We start from the raw sequence: 19953 nt of genomic DNA on the forward strand, positions 1-19953 counted from the left end.
ACTTTGAGGATTGATGACTTGGGTTCAGATTTGAAAGCAAATCGAAGCAGATTCTGATACTTGAAAAGAGAAAAAATATTCCCTGAGGTTACCATCTCAACTTACTCTCTGGCATATTTTTTGTTGCAAATGTTTTACTTTACAATTACAGAAAACTTCAGAGTTTTTATCCTACAGATTTCTGAGTTTATAATGTCACATAATGATGGAAAGTTTGTATTATTTTCTCACAACTTTATGACTCTACAAAAAATACCTCATTTTCACAATGTGGAAAAGGCTTTAGAAATTTTTGTAAATTTATTAAAAACAAAACAAAAATATCACTTTCATTATTTACCTCTTTCACAATTTAAGACACGCGCTGGATCACGTCTCCCAACGGACTCACCTGATTGGTCTGCTACTCAAGCCGGTTGTTTTCCGGTTTAAAGATGGCGTTTCCCTCCGTCAGCTTACAGACACAAACAGAAGTCGCTAACTAAAATAAATCTGAGGTTGTTTCACATCATCGTTGTTTTCCTCGTCGCACCGTTTCGCTGGGTGGCTACACTCTTCGTGGGACCAACAAAACTAAATAAAAATACGTCCGCTCCTGTGCTCCATCCGCTCCAACGAATCGAACCGGAAGTCCGGAAAGCTGGTGACGTCATCGATTCAAAACTTGCTGGTAAGTTTTAAAATTAATCAAAACTTAAAACTACTAATAACAAATAAAATTTGTAAATCATCTGTGCTACCATATGAAACATAAAATACATTTAAATGTGATATTTGTCCTGTCCAGACGTTAAAAGAAAAAACAGCAAATAACAATAGCAGCAAATAACCTAGCAATTAGCTTAGCTTAGCTCATCTATCTTTTAGCAGTTTGGGTCATTCTGCTTTGCAGTTCTTCTCCAGCTCCATTAGGTTGGTGGGAGACGTCTGTGCTGCCATTTTCAGATCTCTTCAGAAATGTTTAGCAGATTCAAGTTTGAACTCTGACTTTGCTCCACCAGAACATTCCCAGACTGGATCTGAAGCCTCTGAGATCTTGGTTATATAATTTGGGCCATTGTCCTCCTGACAAATGAACCTTCACTCCAGTCTGAGGTCAAAAGGCTCTGGAGCAGGTTTTTATCCAGGATGTATCTGTCTCTATCTTTCCCTCTATCCTGACTTGTTGACTTTTCCTCCTGCTGCACAACATCCCCATAGCATGATGTTGCCAACACTTTGCTTCATTGTAGGAATGGTTAGGCTGTAACGTAAGAAAATGTGGGGAAATAAACTTAAAATCTTACAATTTTTATCTAGTGTTTAGTGAAAATAAATACTTAAAATAAGAATAATAACTTAAAAGTAACTTTTTAGCAAGATAAATAAGCTTGTTTTAAGTCAAAAATCGTTGAATATGGATTAAAAAATGTAGGTTAGCGCAGCTGGTCAGAGCGTGGCGCTAAAAACGCTGAGGTCATGTTACATCCAAGTTATTTTTTCCTTATTTTAAGTGTACTAATATATTTGCACTATAAAGTAGACAAAAATTCTTGGTTATATTTTGTGTTTTTGCAGTGAAATATCTATTTCACCTGGATTCTATGATGCATGTTGCAGATGATGTCAAGGGTAAAAGTTTCCCACATATCATTAAAACAAAGAAAAAAGTGAAATTAAACTCATTCTAGGAATTTGAGGCAGAGATGCTGGAGAAAAGAATGCAGAAAAAGCAGATTGCGCTCACACACGATAGGTTTCCCCTTTAAATCCCGGCTGATGTGGAAAAACCTGCAGGAGCGAGTGGATTGATAACCTCCTCCGCCGCTCAGCTCGACGGTATCGTTTGGAGTTCAAGGTGGAAATTCTTGCATTGCTGTGGAAATTCACTGCTCTGCTTCAGACATACACAAACACAGTCGCGCTTGGAAGCACACACGCAAGAGCGGCTGCTGATGGCAATATTAATTTCCTTTTCAAAATACCAATGAGGCTTTTGTGTTGTATAATGATAAGTGAGCGGAGACCACCCACCTCAAACCGGTCCGACTCGCACATTCACACACGCCCAGAAGTGCTCACGCTGCCATATTTAGAGAAACGCGATCCCGAGTTGTCTATGCAACATTCAGGTCCAATCAAAATTGCATAAAGTGGAACTGTCCAATATCGCTGCGAGGTCCAGCATATATTTGAGTTTACACACTATCTGTGGCATGAATCATTACTTCTCATTTGGAATCGTTTTCCTTTTCCCTCCCAAAGGGCCCTCGCCTGGCTATCTTTCTGTAACAGTGTAATTCAGTACTTTTAATAAACATGAGGAGTTTGTATAGCAAATATTTGTAAAACTGAGAAGGCTGGAAGTGCATGCCATAATATTGTATACATGACTGAGAGTCAGCATAAGCCATACTTATAGGGCAACGGGAGGAGAGCGGGGAAAACAATAGCTGTGTTTACTCTGATCCAGAACAAAGTGAACATTCATTTATTATGTTGTATTTACTCCTGATTCTCTTCTGTTGTGATATTTTTTCACTGGGATCTTTGGGAACTGTAATCAATGTCCAGTATCAGCTGGAATGATCAACTGATGCAGAGTTTCTGTGCTAAATATTAACAAATAAGATGGAGAAAAAAAAAACAATTCCCTTGATTAAACTGACCCCAGCTCTCGTGAATATTTATCTGCACCGCAAAAACACAAAATCTTACCACATACATTTTTATCTAGTTTGTAGTGCGAATATTTTAGCAGTATTTTAGCTTGAAATAAGACCAAACTGACTTAACTTTGCAGCAAGATATAGAACTTTATTTTAAGTAAATAATTCCTTAATTCTCATAAAAAGTACAACTTCCACTGGCAGATTATTTCACTTATAGCAAGACATTTTTTGCATAATATAAGTGAAATGGAATTTGTATTTTTTAAATCAAGGAATTGTTGACCTAAACTAAGCTCCTATATCTTTCTGAAATGTTACTTTTAAATTAGTTTTGTTGTTTTTTTGAAGTGTACTAATGTATTTGTAGTAGAAACAAGAGCAAAACCTGGTAAGGTTCTGAGTTTTTGCAGTGTAGGTTAGCAGCATGATCAGTGTGACCTAAAGCTTCTCCTGGATTCTCACTGAGGATCCTGAGAGATCTGGGTTAGAGTCAAACAGCTAAAGTATAAATCAGCCTGCTGCAGGTGTACATAATTTGTGTGGAAAAGCAGACAAACACAAAATAATGTGCTAAATATATTAAGGAAAAGTTAATGAGGTAAATGAGCTGTATGTCATTATTGATGTTTATTAGCTGATGGTGGAGAACATAACAGTTTCCATGTTTAATTGTGTATGAACCTAAATATCTTAAAGGGGCGGTATTATGTATTTTCCAGGCACATGGTGCCATTTTATAGCACAATCAAGCAACCGTGTTACCTTCAGTTGTTATAAAAATGCTGTATGTATCAAAAATGACTTAGATGAAATTTGACTTTGCAATTTAACGCCTTGAAATTGGGCCTCCGTCTCTTTAAGAAGCTCTGACACGCCGCATTATGTCATCACAACGTTCCTCCTTAATGTTGCAAAGCAAGCTAAGCATTTAGCTTCAAACTAACTATTTAGTTTGCAAGCCCAAAGCTAAATATTTAGCTTGCTAATCAAATATTTAGTTTGAAACGCTGACATTTATAAATGAATGAATAGCATGATGAAAATTTGACTTTGAAAAATAAACCTTCATTGTTTCTCTTATGACACCCTGAATAACCCAAATATTATCATCAAAATATTTCACTGTGTAACTTTAAAAACGCCTCCTCATACTTGGAGGCCCTCAAGGAACCATTGTATTTATGCTAAGATTAAAATAAAAACAGCTGGAGGTAGTGGAGTTTACTTGGCAGTATTTCTGAACTGGATAGAATTTAGTTGAAAAACCGGACGGGTCCAACTTGAAGGAGAATTTCAGATAAGAATCATCTGAAAGAAGCATGAAAAACTCCCTGCTGCCTTTTGTTCAACGCATTCAGGGATGAACCAGCAGCAAACGGTCAAAAAGCACTCTGAGTCTACAGCCGTCGCTCTGATGGCATCTGTCTCTGTGAAACACGTTCATTGTGACATCTCTTTCAGCTTCGTTTGACTCTCCCTGCAGAATGAGTAACTGTTTCCACCATGATCTAACCGTACCAAACCACTTGACCACAACGCCACAAAAATCACTGCTGAATGTGAAGTTTGTGGTGCTTTTCGCTGAGTTTGATGTCATTTGTCAACATATGAGGTCTCTTTAACTGAGGCATCCCTGCCTGGCTCACTTCAGGATTTTATATTTAAACTGTGATTTATGTCTTTTATTGGAAGTTGGACACAACGCTGAGGCTCTGCAGAAACTCTGTTTCTCAATGTTTGGGTTCCCACTCCAGTAAAATATTGCAAATCTCAATTGATGCAATAAATAGGGGGGGATTTAACTGATTTAGAAAAATGGTAGAAATGTTTAATTGAAAATAAAATCCATTAGAAATTGTAAAGATACTTAACTATTTAATGAAAGTAGGAGTTTCAATTTTTAAGCCTGAAAATAATACAGACTTATTCAATAAAGCTGAATATTTGTGAAAAGTCAATTTACAAGAACATTATATCCACTATAAATAATTTGAAAGCCTTTATTTCTGTTAATTACAGTGATTGTCTGCTTACAGTTTATGAAAATATGGCATTTAAAACTACAATATTACATCAAATATAAGACCCAAACCAGATTAATTTGTCTGAAAAGAAAAATATTTACAAAAAAATCAGGCAGAAGAACCACTTTTTTTTCTTCTCTTCTTCTTCAGTTGGCCCAAATTTACCCCCATTTTTTAGACTCAATCTTCAACACAATCTGCATAACACAAACAGCTTTTCAAGAACAATGACTTATTTTATTAGAATAAAATTACTCAAGTCTGAGATTCAAACTCAGACTTGTAAACATTTAGTCTGCACAAATATCTCTGTGCATTTATCTAAAAGTTTTCAGAAGGTTTGAAAACCTTCATTTGGCCATTTATTTCCTGTCCTGTAACTTTTGGTTGCATCCCTGCAGGAATAAACCTAAACCAAAGGACTGAATCACATAATTAGCATATTAACCTTATAAATTCCCACAGTAAGGTCCAGGCTCAAGACATTCATTTGAAAAAATTGTGCCAGTTAAAATTTAACCAAAGACACTAATAATATTTACATTTTTTGGTTTTGTATCATTTTCTACATTTTACCTTCCTGCCCAAAAATCTGGGGATATTTCATCTGTTTTCTCTGTTTTGTAATAAATTCCTTCACCTCTTTTTTTCATTGCTCCCTGGATTCAGACCTTGTTTACTCTCCCGGACCACAGCACTGACTCGCATCCATGAAATGATGCAATTAAGGTTCCTACTGGGGGCTCAATCTGTCATGTTAGCACATGCTAAACCCCCACAGAGGGCTGAGAGAAGCGCCGAGCATCGGAGCGACAGGTAAAACCGACTGGCTGGTTGACAGCGGCTTATTGACCTGCTCTGCAGCTGAAGTTGGATTTAAAACCTGGAAAAAATGAAAACGGCACTGAGAGGAAAGTGTTGTGGCTTTTAATGCCTCAGAAAAACACATTGACCTTTTACAATGAGGGAAAAAATGCAATTTATGTTCTGGGAAGATCCATTTGAAAGTGTTTCACTGTTTTAAAAGTTCTCCAAGGTATGAAAGTATCATCATCCTCCTGCTGTTTGGAGGGAACAACAAAGTGGAGGTTTTTACGCTCTGCAGCCTCAGTGGCACAGGCGCAACACACTGAGCAGCTGAAGAGACTGCTGCTAAATGCCCTCAATAAACAGGTCGTCTGTCTGCTGCACTGCACAGATGGCACTGAATTTGCATATTAGCTCAATATTTAGATCGGAGCTAAATACTTAGCTAAAACAAAAATATTTAGCTCAAAGCTTAATACATAGCTTACAAGCTAAATGTAAAGTTTGAAGCTTACTATTTAGATTTGAACTTAATTTTGGAGCTAAATATTTAACTCGGTTATATAGATATTTAGCTTGAAACTAAATATTTAGATCTGAGCTAAACATTTAGCTTGAAACTAAATATTTAGCCAACAGCTAAATATTTAGTTTGCCAGATTAATGTAAAGTTTTAAGCTACATATTTAGCTTGAAAGTTAATATTTACCTAAGAGTTAAATATATACCTTGCTCACTTAATATATAATTTGACGCTAAATATTCAAATAAATGTTTAGTTCAACATTTAGCTTGGAACTAATTATTTTTAGATCTAAGATTAACTAGTTTTAAATATTTAGCTTCAAGCTGTGTTTAGTTTTGAGATAAACTAAACATGTCACCCTTGTTTAGTTTCAAACTAAATATTTCGCTTCAAGCAGTATATGTTATATGTTTAGTCTCAAACTAAATACTTAGATTGCTAAAATCTAAATATTTAACTTCAAACTAAATGTTTAGTTCAGATTTGAATATATAGCTTACTAGATAAATAGTTAGTTTGAAATATTTAGCTTGCCAATTGAATATTTAGTTTGAAACATTTGACTGGCTTTGTGAGATCAATGCTTTTTGAATGTGCAACTACAAACGGCTCCCAACAAACTGCAAATTACTTTTAGGTTTTAGATATTTGCTACTTTTTAAACTTCAACTGATTACACAGTAGTTTATTTAGGGGTATCACAGTAAACAGGGCTTAATACAAATGTTATATTTCTGTAGGTTTTTATTGTATTTCCTGTCTGACATTACCTTGTGTCAGTCTATATGAAATCCAAGTAAAACACATTTCAAGAGGTGTAAGTGCTTTAAGTTGGCACCAGGTTTCAGTCCATGCTGTCCACTCTGGCTTTTGAGGATCTGCCTGGAGTTTTGGAGCAAATTGGCATCTAAATTTTCTGATCTGAACGTTCGCCTGGCTGTCAAATGCAACATGTCGTCCTTGGTCTGCTTCCCCTCTCTGATCCTCAGTCTGTCGTGCAAGATAAACAACTGATGTGGACTGGAACGGACCACCAAAGTATAAGTTTCCATGCGGAGGTACATCCTCTAAGCAAAGCGAAGAAATTTTCCAAAACCCATTAAAAGAAGTTATGCAAATGGTTTACGGCAGCGCTCGCGTGGCTGCGTTGTTGCATTAATCTGCATACACTGCGGCTCCGCTTGGCAGGAGCCTCTGTTTGTTTTCACTTTTAATCTGCAGAGCTCATCTTGAGTTTACATCACTTAGATGCAACAGAAAGAGACATCAGCCTCAGATTTACTTGGACCAAAGTTAACATGAGGGTAAAACGTCTGGATGTGGATCAGTGCAGGCGACACCTGACCACAGCAACAACATCCTGTTTGAGACGCTTCCTTGATTTCCCAGTTAGGCCGATTCTAATGTCTGATTTCCTTCTAGAGGTAACATGCGGTTTCCTCTGAGTCGTCTTCTTTGTTTCTGTGTCCAAACCAGTGGACTCCATCAGGCGCCTGCTGCATTGTTAGCTTCACAGGCAGGACAACAAGCGTTGTCCCACTGGAGCTCCAGATTGGCTTTCCTGCAGAGAATGAGCAAAAACTCAAAAGTAGTAAAGCAATTTTGATTTTAAACTAAAGGTGTAAAGTCCAGAGATGTTCACAAATTTTTCTGATTCATATTTTAAATTTTAGGTGTCAGCAGAGGAAATTGTAATCAAGTAAGAGTAGCTCTACTTTAACATATTTTTATGTTAAAAGTAAAAAGTATCCGTCTAAGAAATTACTCGAGTAATAACGTATTTGGTAAAAAGTCTACTCAAGTACTGAGTAACTGGTCAAAGTATGGGTCATTTAATATTTAAAAATTACATCGTCAGATGGACCAAAATATAAAGTTAATTGGAAATTTTGGTATTCTAAATTTTATTTTAAAACTTGTAGGTGTGTGTCTTAATCGGGTGAATTTTGGTTTAAACATGTTTGTTTTTCATTCAGTGGGAATAAAATCCAGAAATTTTATTCAACTAAAAGTAGAAATACTTCATAATAAAATTACACAAAGTACAGGGTAGTAAAATGCTCCTAAAAGTAATTTTTTCAAAAAAAGTTACTCAAGTAAATGTAAGTGGGTAAATGTAACTAGTTGCTACCAAACTAGGTTTCAGTAAGAATAAAACTGGAATCCAGGCAGATTTAGGCAAATTTGATTTATTCTGTTAACTCCTCACTCCTGGCGATTTTGCTGTAGGATTAATTTTGGTGAAACTTCTGGTGAGGCATCAGAAGTTACAGTTAAATATTTAATGTTAAGGTTGAAAATGTTTGCTGAACAGAAACTGAGTGCAGATCATCCTGATGCCTTTAACTGCGCTGTTTGGGGAGGAATAAAAGATTCACCGTGTTTTTCAGTGGAAAACTTTAGATATTTCATGTGGAAACAAGCAACAAAAACAAGAGATTGAGGACATGATTCCAGTTTCCATCGCTCCATCATCATCAGGCAACGGTTTGCAACCCACAACAGGATGCTGATGGAGTTCCTCTCACCCTGCTCCTCAGTCCTAAACCCCATCAGGGACTTTTTCTCAGCATGGAGACAGAAAGTATGAAGACTGACCTGTAAATCCTACAGCACTGCATGTACTGCTTTCCTTAAGGAGGTTGTCTTATTGCGACGTTAGTTTATTTTTTCTTTGACATCAGTCTCTCATGCTATCGGTCTCCCACCATGACAATTTATAACTCATCATTAAAACTTTTGCCATAGTTTATATCAAATATCCCTTAATATTTGAGGGATATTTGGTGCACTTCCAAATACGCAGCTTTATTTACAACATGACTAACCAATTTGACTCTTTTATCCCAACTCAGTGAAACATAATCTTGAAATGTTCATTGATGGAGATATTTAATTTTGACAAATAGACTATGGATTTTGAAAAAGAAGCTTGATCTTGTAGGTAATCCTTGACGTTTGCTGTTCGTATGAACTGTTTCGAGAAATGCACTCACTGTTTTGCAGATGTGAAAAAACATTCAGGAAGTGAAGCAAAGTATCTCAAAGAAGCAGTAATTATTTATGAATTAAGCAGCCAAAATAAAGGAACAAATGTCTTTTACTTAAAATATTGTAAAGCTTAAATGCTGAAACAGAGTCAGGTTTTTTGAACCGTCTACAGTGGCTCTTCATTGACTACAAATGATTAAAAAAAAACGTATGTTTTTAAATATGGGGATAATACCAAATGCAAGTTTTTAGTATTAGCTCCTCTTTTGTCCTGGAATAATTGCACTGAATTTCCACAACTTTTTAAATCTATTTTTGTCTTTAGGTTGGAAACATATGTTTCTACCCTATTTTTACAGAGTTTCATGTTTTTCTTTATTTCAAAATGTAACAGAAATAATAATCTTGTTCTTTAAAAATAACAACAGTCTTGTAGTAGATGTATATTTTTTCCCAAACGGTGATGTAACATTTGTGTCTCTAAACAAGTTTGACATAGATAGAGTTTATCATGACTGTTATCTTTTTCTCACAGTTTTCAACCACATTATGACCAGATTTTATATGTTATCTGCAAATTTTCTGGACATAATCCACATTTTCTTCATCAAGGATGCCCAAGTCCAGCTTTTAGATGCCTCTTTTCTCCAAAACCTCTTAACCAAACGTCTGATTTCCCTCATCAGCATGTCGTTGACTTTACTTAAAGTTTCACCGAAGTCCAACAGGAATCTAAACCCGCAAAAGAACAAACAAGGAAATAAGTTTGCAGATGAAACGTCTTGCTTAGTGGGACTAAATGCTAAAAAACAACAAGGCTCAGACAAATTCCAGCACCAGATGTTCTGCAAGATGAAATAAACAAATCAAAAAAAGTAAAACTATATATCTTGGTTAGTGAATTATTGTATGTCCCATTCCTTTTCGGAAAGCACTAGCAGTTCATCCTCAGTGTCATAAAAACCAGGAAAGCAGAATCTTCTTGGCGAGCTGAGTGGCTTTTAGTCTCTGGTGCTGCTGCCTGAACCTTGCCTAATCCTTAATCCTTGCTTTGGTACAGAGACTGCCTGTGGTGCTGCTGTGCTGTGTGCATCCTAATCTCTCCACAGCTCTGTGTCTAATGGCCGCGCCGCCTCTCCGCTCTCCCTCTGCCTCCACTTCAGCTGCAGCCAAGCAGGCAAAACGAGGAGGATGGAGGTAACACAAACTGCAAGGAGAGGAAGGAGTTAAAAGATTTGTTTTAAAATACACAGTTTAGACATTTCGGTTCATGTTGAGGTGAAATAAACATTAAGCGATAAGTTAGGAAGGAATTTAAGCTTCATTTCAGAAATGTTTAATTTGCAGTCATCAGTTTTGATTTAGAGAATAGAATAGAACGGAAACAGACTTTAATGTCTCGCAAAAAAGGGAAACTCAGGTGGAACAGCAGCACCAGGTATACAAAAAAAGTTCTTATTTTTGTCACACAATGTAACTAATTTTAACGTTAAATTCAGTTTTACAACAGAGTATTAGGACCAGGGCAAGAAAAAAAATCTAATTACAATATAGTCATGCAACAACGAAGTTGAAATAACATGAGAATAAACTCATAATGTTACTTACAAAAAGTCGTAATAGTACGAAAATAAAATGCTAGTATTACCAGATCTTCATAACTGAAGCTTTTCTTTCATTAAAACAACAACTTTCTTCTGGTATTTTTGCATCTTTATTCTACTCGAATGAAATTATTCTCATAATAAAAAGAAAACATCTGTTTCTCTGGCCCGTTGTAGAGTCATAACCCACATCTGCCAACTGAGTCGCATGTTTAGGATGAGAAACGGGTTCAGCGTTTCGTTGCAGCACCTGAGGCCACGTTTCCCTTCTTGAACCTTTCACATTGTCCTGCTGTCAAAGCCGTCCCAGGTGTCCTCATCACGTCCTCGCAGGTGTCCCGCCTGCCGACCTTTGGCCTTTCAACCCTCCCACCTGGGCTACGCCTCGGCCGACCCGCTCTGAACTCTGACCCCGCGGACTGTGGATCATCCTGGGGGTCCCCTCTTAAAAGCATTTCTGTAGCGCTGAAAGTCTGGGCTCATAAATCAGAGCAGGATGATGATGATGATGATGATGATGATGATGATGATGATGCACCGACGCTCAGGTCTCTAAAAACGACTCAGACATCAAAGAAACTCACTTTACAAGTGACCAGAACTGTTTGACAAAGAAGGCAAAACATTTTTATAACATCTATTTTCATTTTAATAAGAATCGTTTATTTTTTTACACACAAAAATGTTTGCTTTTGTTACATTAAAGGTTCCCTTTTTTATCTTTAAGCATGTGTTAGACATACTTTTCATTAATCCCACATTTTTGTTTTTAAAAATAGATTTCTTTCTTATTAGTCTGATCTTAAATGTGTTTTCATTCACTGTTAGCAGAAAGTCGTCATAATTAAAAGGAAATAAAGTGTCTGTCGTTTATCACTTAACAAAACAGCAAAAAGCATAAACTTATCACCCAAAAAACAGCTGGGTGGTTTTTTTTAAAACAAGGTAACTTCATTTACGAAGCATCTTTGAGCCAGAAACTATTCAAAGTGTACAAGGAAGTTGAAACAACATACAATGAGAAAAATAGATTAAATTTAAACAAGTTTTGAAAAAATACAATTTATTATTGCTTGGGCTGTTTTTACAAGCAGTAGAGCCAAACAGAAATACAAAAATGTGCAAAAATGTGAATTTTTCATATTATGTCCCCTTTCAACTGACCTAAAGCAGGAAGCATTTAGTTTAAAGTCAGACAGTGAGACACGCAGCTCATATCTCTTCTTCTTCAAGGCTTGTGAACATTTGAACACATTTGTCTGGCCAGATTTGGACAACTCTGTTCTGGAAAGTAAAGTGAGCTGAATCAGAAATCAATCAATTAATCAATCAAGTTTATTTCATCAGATTTCAGCAACAAGGCAGTTCAAAGTGCTTTCATTACGTTTTTTAGCACTATCATTAAACATCAGAATGTTGATTAATGTTTCATTTATAATGTTTTAATATTTGCAGTTTTCTGAAATTTGGTATTTATCAGTCAAAAATGAAATTATTACTTAAAAGCATCAATTTGCTTTAAACGTTATGCTAGAATCAGAACAAAAATGCATCTGAGGAGTCGTTATTACACAACAACATGTAAATTTAACAGAAATCATGAAGCACTGCACTACGTTCTGTGCAAATGACCACCAACAAAGTTCCAGGAATCATATTTTCAACATAATTGGATTTGCTCGCCTTCCTCGTTTATGATGGATATGTTGCATTTTTCGAGCAATTTGAGGTGGGGCGCGAGCCTTAAATGATATCTGATCTCGTTGTGGGGCATCCCTTTCAGCTCGAGGAATCAAAGACCACCGGAGTGTTACACCTCTAATGTGGTCAGAGAAGGAGGAGGAGGAGGAGGAGGAGGGAGGAAGAGTGGGAGCATCTGCAGCTTTGGCCCCAAAACATCTCGGTTCTCTCCCACCCTGTCCACGCTGGCAGATGGAGCAGAGCACGGCTCGACTCTCTGATCGACTCCTGCACTTGCCACACACTGAGTGGACGCCGGTAACATTTGTCATTCTGTTTTACTGTTGACGGCCACTTTCTTTTCCTCTCCCCCCCCCCACCTCCTTCCTGCTTTCCTCTTTGGCAGGCGGGAGTAGGTTTAATTGTATTGTGTATGACAGGCTGGAGCTTGACACTAATTCGATACAGGCTGTGGACAGCTATTTTGTGGTTTCCTTCCACCTCACTCACTGATGTGTGGTGGTGACACGTTTGACAAAAACCATCCAAGGTGAAGGGTTGGGGTTCAGAGTGGGAAATGAACCAGGACCAAACTCACCAATGTACCTAAAAGCACCTTCAAGGATGACTTTGTTTTTGTTTTGGTTCCAGTAATCTTATAAAAGTTTTAATGGATCTGAAAGAAACCACAAAATATATCTGCAGTTGTTTTGAGGTCAGAAAAGAGTCATGTTTTGTTTTGTTTTTTGTTTTTTTCTAAACTGACTAAGCTAGCATAAAAATGTCTGATACTGGAATATTCTACCCTGCAAAGCCCCCTAGAGGATACTGGGGGAATTTCTTTATTTTGTGTTATTTGGGTGAAGCGAAATAACGTGACTCACGCAAAAGTATTGCATTCCTCCAAAACCTTTGCGCTAACTCTCAAAGGTTTTGCATACCCAAACAGTACTTTTGCACTGCCTTGCAAAAGTGTTACGAGGTAATGCAGTAAAAAGTTATTTTTATTATATGATGTCATTTAAAAAATGTTTTGGTCTGGAAAGAAAAAACGTGTTTTGTTGTTTTTGTTTTTTGTCTAAACTGACTAACCTAACAGAAAAATGTCCAATACTGGAATGTTCTACTCTATGGAGCCCTCTAGAGGATATTGTGGGAATTGTTTTCTTCTGCGTTGTAAAAGTATTGCAAAACTTTTGTGAGTTAATGCAGTGAGATGAATGCATCGTTATACCTCTAACTGTTTTACAGGTTATTGTAACGGTAAAGAATTGTTTCACTGTAAGCAACTTTTTGCTGTCTCCAGGTTATATAGACTTTTCCCAAAGTAAAATTCGAGCACTTCTAAAAGCAAGTTTACATTTTTTTAAAACACCACACTTTGGAAACAATACAAATTAACTAAATTATCAAATAAGATAAAATAACATATTATAAATCACTATAATATCACATCATTTATTAGTTTTTTAATGTCTTATGAAAGTGTTCTACATTGAAGAGCACGGACAAGATAAACTAAAACATAACATTTTATGTTGTGAAATCTTTCTCACACCTGACTAGTCTGAGAAAAAAAAAACACAAATTTAACAAAATAATCCCACAATTCTCATTTAGAAAAGTGTTTAATGTATAAAAGATTATACAAAAAAACGTCAAGGATTTTTTTTATACAAAAAAATCAGAATATTTTAGCGCTTTAGGTTTTTAGCAAATAGAAATTATTTTTGGTAAATCTAAGTGACGTAAAACAAGAAAAGTTTAATCAGATTTAACTTCAAACTGCGAGAAAAAATGTGTCTCTTTCTGTTAACTGTAAATACTTGTAACGTTTTCCAGATTGAGGATTTTAATCAAATGTTAGATTGTGCTTTATTACAAAACTGTGCAAGAATCAAGAATTTTCCAAACCTTGACTTGAAATCCAAGCACTTTCAAGGACTTCAAGCACCTCCTTTACTAGAATTAGTTCAGATTTTGTCGAAGGCTGTTTGCTTATAATAGGGACTTGAAGTTCTTTGTGGGAAATTAGTCTTCATGTTATAAATCATTACATTTTTAAAGTGAAAACATGATTTAAGGTTTGGATAATCTTGAGGAACTGCAAGCAGTGATTATGGTTAAAATTAGAATAAAAAATAAAAAACGCCCTCCAGGGGGAGAACGTAGGTCAGAGTAATGTCTAATCTCTTAGATACACGACCATGTGTTCACGTCGCTCAGTGAGTGGACCACCGGGCGTCCAGACGCAGACTCCGCCTTTGAGCTTAATACAACTGATTGCGCTCTGATCAGTGCTGGTAATAGTTAAAGCTTCAAAGACACCACGTCTGAGGCTGCCAGCAGTTATTTCCGACCATAAGATCCCAGTTTGAGCCTTCAGAAAACACACTAAGCCCCAAGATTAGAGAGTTTTCTTCTCCTTGCATTCAGAGCAAAGAAATGCTTAACGACGATTAGAAATTATTGCCTCTTTAGCTGGTAGGTTACAGCACGAGATAACTTAAAATTACAAAATGCGGGGGAAAAAATTAAGATTTCAAACCACTATATGAACAAAAAACTGATGTAGGCACAAAAACAGGGCTGTGACAGCTGAAAACCTAGAAGCATATATACACTGAGGGAGTCAATATTGATATAGAACAGATTTTATAATTAAGGAACAAGAACTCTGTGTGCAGCGCTCCAGACAAGCTGAGACAAAACAGTGGAAATAAGGAAACAAAATGACATAAATTACACCAAACACAAATTATATTGACTTTAACAAAACCCTAACATACCCATAAAAATGCAAAGTCATGAAAGACATAAGAAATCAAAAGCACCACAAAACCTTAGACCATTACAGAATGAAGATGAAGGCGTAATTTAACAAAACCAAGCAAAACAAAAGCTGCAGGCTACAGCTTCATGTAGATCCACAGATCATCGGCAGAAAGATTCAGGGAGGAAATCGTGAAGCTGTGCAATCGCCGGCATGTTTCCCTGATGTCTGGTTCTGCTGTTTGCTTCAGTCAATGTTTGCGACAAAGTTTGCACTAAAGACATGCAGACGCAAAAAGGGCCACCAAACGCAGCAGATGGGAGCAATTTGGACTTAATTCAGTCATCCACTGCAAAAACACAACATTTTACCAAGTATTTCTGGTCAACAGTTCAGCACATATATATCAGTACAGTTGGAATAAAACAAAACTAACATACAGGTTATTTTTCAGCAAGATATCGGAGATTGTTTTAAGTAAACAATGCAGACTTTTTCACTTAAACATGGGAAATATGTTTTGTTATAAGTGAAATATTTTGGAGTGGAACTTTTTTTCTTGCCAGTCAAACAACCTAAACAGAATCTCTGGACCATTTGAATAGAAAAACTGGTTCCTGAATCGAAAATTATTTCTGAATCAAATTGTTACATAATTGAAAATCGTTTCTGAATTGTATAGTTATCCTGAAAATCAAAATCCAATCGTTAGCCACTGAAGGATTCATGTCTTTCCACATTTACCTTTTGTCAAACTGAAAATGATCCCAATCATTTCACAGAGCACAGAACTAAAATTCAATCATTATTGGGATTTTACAGATTTTTGCATCATTTACACACCAGTGTTTAAAATTTCTTTCAGGTTTCTTATTGATTTATTCTTTCAGTAACAAACTGGCCCCAAGAAATCTCATTATCAAGAGGAAAAGGTGCGTCTGTAAGGGTATTTTTGTGCTCTCTTTGTGTCTCTTCTGCTTTTCTCTCTGCATGCAGGTAAGTTATCTATCAATTACTCGCAGCAGCCTAAAATTAGGCCACAGGAACCTCCTCCGCTCTGCAGCCAAACTCTGTGTTTTGGAGACAACAAAACACAATTCTCAGCAGATAGAGACAAGGCGATGGCAGATGGAGGATTCTAATTCGAGTTATTTGGTTTTAAGGTTGGAGAAAATGAGCAAAACAGGAAAAAATCTTGTGATGCTTAATATTTTTCTGCTCTCATGAGCTCATCTTCAGAAAAGGTAAGTTACTTTAAGCTGTTTGTTTTCAAAAACAATTTGGATTTTATTGGACTTAATTTAATGAAATATTTACTGTATTAAGCTATAAGTAGTTTTTTTTCCCTCTAAGACGTCCAAACCAATATGATCTAAATAAATGAGAAAGTCTCTCTGGCTGTTGGCAGACCATTTGCTGACCCTTGAAATCAGTGTTTTGCAAGTGTGTTGGAATAAAAAAAAAGGTGGTTTGCGTCAGTGCAGTTGTTCCCACATTAATTTCCACCATTAAATGCCCACTTAATGGTGGAAAAGATTTTTCAGAAGAATGTTACCAACCTGAATGACAAAGATGGTCAAAAATCACCCAACACAGGTTTCGGTGCATTAAAATGTCTTCTTCTCACACTTTTCTCCTATTTTTGCTTTTAAGTAACACTAAAATATTTCAAATCATCAAACATCCAACAAAGTAGAAATTTATATTAAAAAAGACAAAATTTCATGTGCAAGGCCATCCGATTCCTAATTCTTGGTTTTGCATTACTGTCTTTTTTTTGTTTCTGGTGTGTCACTGTTTTAATGGCGTTAGGAAGAAAAAAGCATACCGAAGATCATTAGCAGTGGTGAATATTTTATACTTTTATCACATAAAATGCTCTGAAAAAATGGCAGCAAGTCTTCATTAGAGTGTGGATGTGTGTTTTTAGCATCGAAGTCTTGCCACATAAACACCGTTCCATATCTTATTTCTCAAAAGTCTAAACAGTATTTTATGAGCAGACGTCTTTTCTCTGCGTCTCCCAGTCGCTACAAGTTGGAGGAGGTCGCTCTGGGAGACGCCTGGGGTCAAACGTCCCCAGACGGCCAGTTCCCGTTGGACAAACTGCTTCCTGTTTTTTCGGCTGCAGGACTGCGAACGGTATCTCAGTATTTTTGCAAACAGTTACATCCCAACCAGAGTGACAGACTCCCTGATGTGGCTCTTTGGATGTTTTTACAAATCACTGCAAAGCTGAAACACAAACACAACCAAGATTTGTGCTAATTTCTGAGCCTGCCCCCTAGTGGCCACAGTTGGCAGTGACCTGATAAGCCAGCATTAAAGGGCTTATCAGCCCTTTAATGCTGATAAGGGCTGATATCAGCCCTTATCAGCATTAAATGAGCAAAAAAAATGAGCTTTTTGCTCATTTTACATGAGCAAAAAGCTCATGTAAAATGAGCTTTTTGCATGTTTTTCACACTTTCTTGTGGCTCCCAATTGCTTCTAGAAACAAAGTGACTAAAAAAATATTGTTTGTTTTTCTCATGGCTCTCTCTGTTTCCACCAAATACTGGATGACAAAAGTATTTGTTCTTCTAAAAACAACGTTCAGAAGAACATTTTTGGTTACAGATACTTCAGCATCCTTTTTATTTGTTGTTTCAATTTTGTTTATTTACTCTGGATATTTAAAATATCTTCCAGTTCCAGTGTTAAATGTAAAAATTAAATTATTGATCATTGAGAGGGCATACTTGCATTATTACACTGCAAAAGCACAAAATATTACCAAGTATCTTTGGTCTAATTTTAAGTGCAAATATCTTAGTTTTGTCTTATTTCAAATCTACTAAGTTACAAGTAACTTTTCAAAAAGAAATAAGATCTTATTTAAAGTCAATTATTCCATAACATTGACGAAACACTGAGAGATTTTTTCACTTATAAAGTGGGAAAAATGACTGGTAAGTTAAATAATCTGCCAGTGGATCTAGTTTTTACAAGCACCTATACCTTACTGACAAGATACTCACCATGTAGTTTTGTCTTATTTCAAGTCTACTGAGACATTTGCACCGGAAACTAGAGCAAAAATACTTGGAAAGGTTTTGTGTTTGTGCAGTGTTTGCCATTATATTACTTAAAAATAGTCTTAAACCAACAATATTATAATTTACAGCAATAACGTCTGCAACAAGCCCACTTATATATTCACACAGTCACCCTGACTGGGCAGGTTTGAGGCTGTGATTGCTGCCTCTAATAATGGAGAGAATGAAGTAAAGTAATAAATCTGTATGTGAAGAAAGCTGCCTGCCAATGCAGGCTGAAGTAATGCAATCATGATTTCTAATATAGACGTGCTGCAGCGTTTTGGCAAACTGCAAGCTATCAGAGAGCTGCCATCTCAGCACTCAGTGCTTTCCGCTGCTTTGGAAACTGAAACAACTGGACCAAGTTTAGCACAGGATGCTAACCTGAAGGATGCTACTATTTTGGAAACATCCAAAATCCAGATATGTGAGTCACTCAGCAAAAAGGTTGAAGGTTGAAGATGACTCTGACGAGATTGCATTGACTGATGGAGTCTTAGTTTCCAAACGTATTTGAGTATTTTTCTGCTCAATCAGAGTTTTGAATCTGCTGGAAACTGTTAGCGTAGACATTTAGTTTCACCCATCAGACTTACAATAACGATGCATTCATTTTCTTTTCTTTTTTTTTAGCAGCATAAAAACATAACAGTCCTCTTCATGTTAGAGGTTAAAGCTGTGCCGGGTTTTGCTCCAGTGTGCAGGAAGCCCTGCGTAAATGGAAAATGTGTGGGACCCGACAAGTGTTCATGCTCCGCAGGATTTAAAGGACCACACTGTGATGAAGGTGGAGTGCAATTTCTAAAACCGCTGCCAGGCTTATGTTTTCAATTTCTTAACCATTACCTGTGTCCTTCTGGATCATTTAGTGCAAGGATTTCTATCTACTGCATTAATGACGTTCCGTATTAACTCCAGATGTGAATGAGTGCGGTTTGCTGAAGAGACCCTGTTCCCAGCGCTGCATGAACACGCCGGGCAGCTACCGTTGTCACTGTGAGCCCAGATACTCCCTAACTGCAGATGGATACACCTGCACCAGTGAGTAAAGTCCTTTTGCAACCACATATTTACGTCTCCACAACGTATGGCCAACAAATTAAAATCAGGAATAGATCTCACGGCCACATTTGAAGGCAAATGTGGGAAACTAGAAGTAGAAAAGTAGGTTTAGATATTGATTGGCTTCAGTTCTTGTCTGATTGTTGCAGACTGTGCTTCATGGCAGCACAATCCCTCTCTCTCTCTTTTAGGAGATACCACATGTTTCTCCCTGTGTTGCCAGTTTGGTTGCCAGCTGGAGAGATCAGGAACAGTTCAGTGCCTGTGTCCACCTGGCCTCCACCTGGCGACCGATAATAAAACCTGTAAAGGTAGGGGCCCCTTTAAAGAGACACTCATCTCTGCATAACAGACCGAACATCTTAGTAATGCATAAAAATGTCAATTTCTTCCCATTTTTCACCATGTTGAGGAGTTACTGAGGTATTTCTTCTAGTGAAGCTTTAAGCATGTTGGTACTTTTGGGATTAAATGCAAAACCATGAAGGAAACAAGCTGTTATGACTGACCTTGTTGAAGCCATGGCTGCATTTTATCAATGACCGTCTCTAAAAAATTAATGCTTACTTTAATTCACCGTAAGGAAGCGTTTTGTAACATCATAACCTCAAATCTCAGAGCATTTTATTACTAATACACTAATACTTTTTACACTAATAGAAACTACAAAGAGAAAGGAAAAGGTACGCGTGGTTTTCAATTTTTTTTTAATTAAAAATAAGAGAAATATGCGTTTCTTTCCAGCCCCCTTTACT

General features: G+C 36.7%; 2 long non-coding RNA genes across 2 annotated transcripts; both read left to right on the forward strand.

Moving 5' to 3' along the window:
- Positions 1 to 387: 387 nt before the first annotated feature.
- LOC103144832 (uncharacterized) lies at positions 388 to 11286 on the forward strand. Its single transcript, XR_476950.2, has 3 exons — positions 388 to 670; positions 10060 to 10196; positions 10781 to 11286. It is a non-coding gene; the product is annotated as an uncharacterized LOC103144832 (long non-coding RNA).
- A 7551-nt stretch (positions 11287 to 18837) lies between these two features.
- LOC103144833 (uncharacterized) lies at positions 18838 to 19503 on the forward strand. The gene is made up of 3 exons (XR_001663317.1): positions 18838 to 18923; positions 19055 to 19177; positions 19390 to 19503. It is a non-coding gene; the product is annotated as an uncharacterized LOC103144833 (long non-coding RNA).
- The last annotated feature ends 450 nt before the right edge of the window (positions 19504 to 19953 follow it).

This window comes from Poecilia formosa, unplaced genomic scaffold (genome assembly GCF_000485575.1).
Source record: "Poecilia formosa unplaced genomic scaffold, Poecilia_formosa-5.1.2 Scaffold132, whole genome shotgun sequence".
NCBI lineage: Eukaryota > Metazoa > Chordata > Actinopteri > Cyprinodontiformes > Poeciliidae > Poecilia > Poecilia formosa.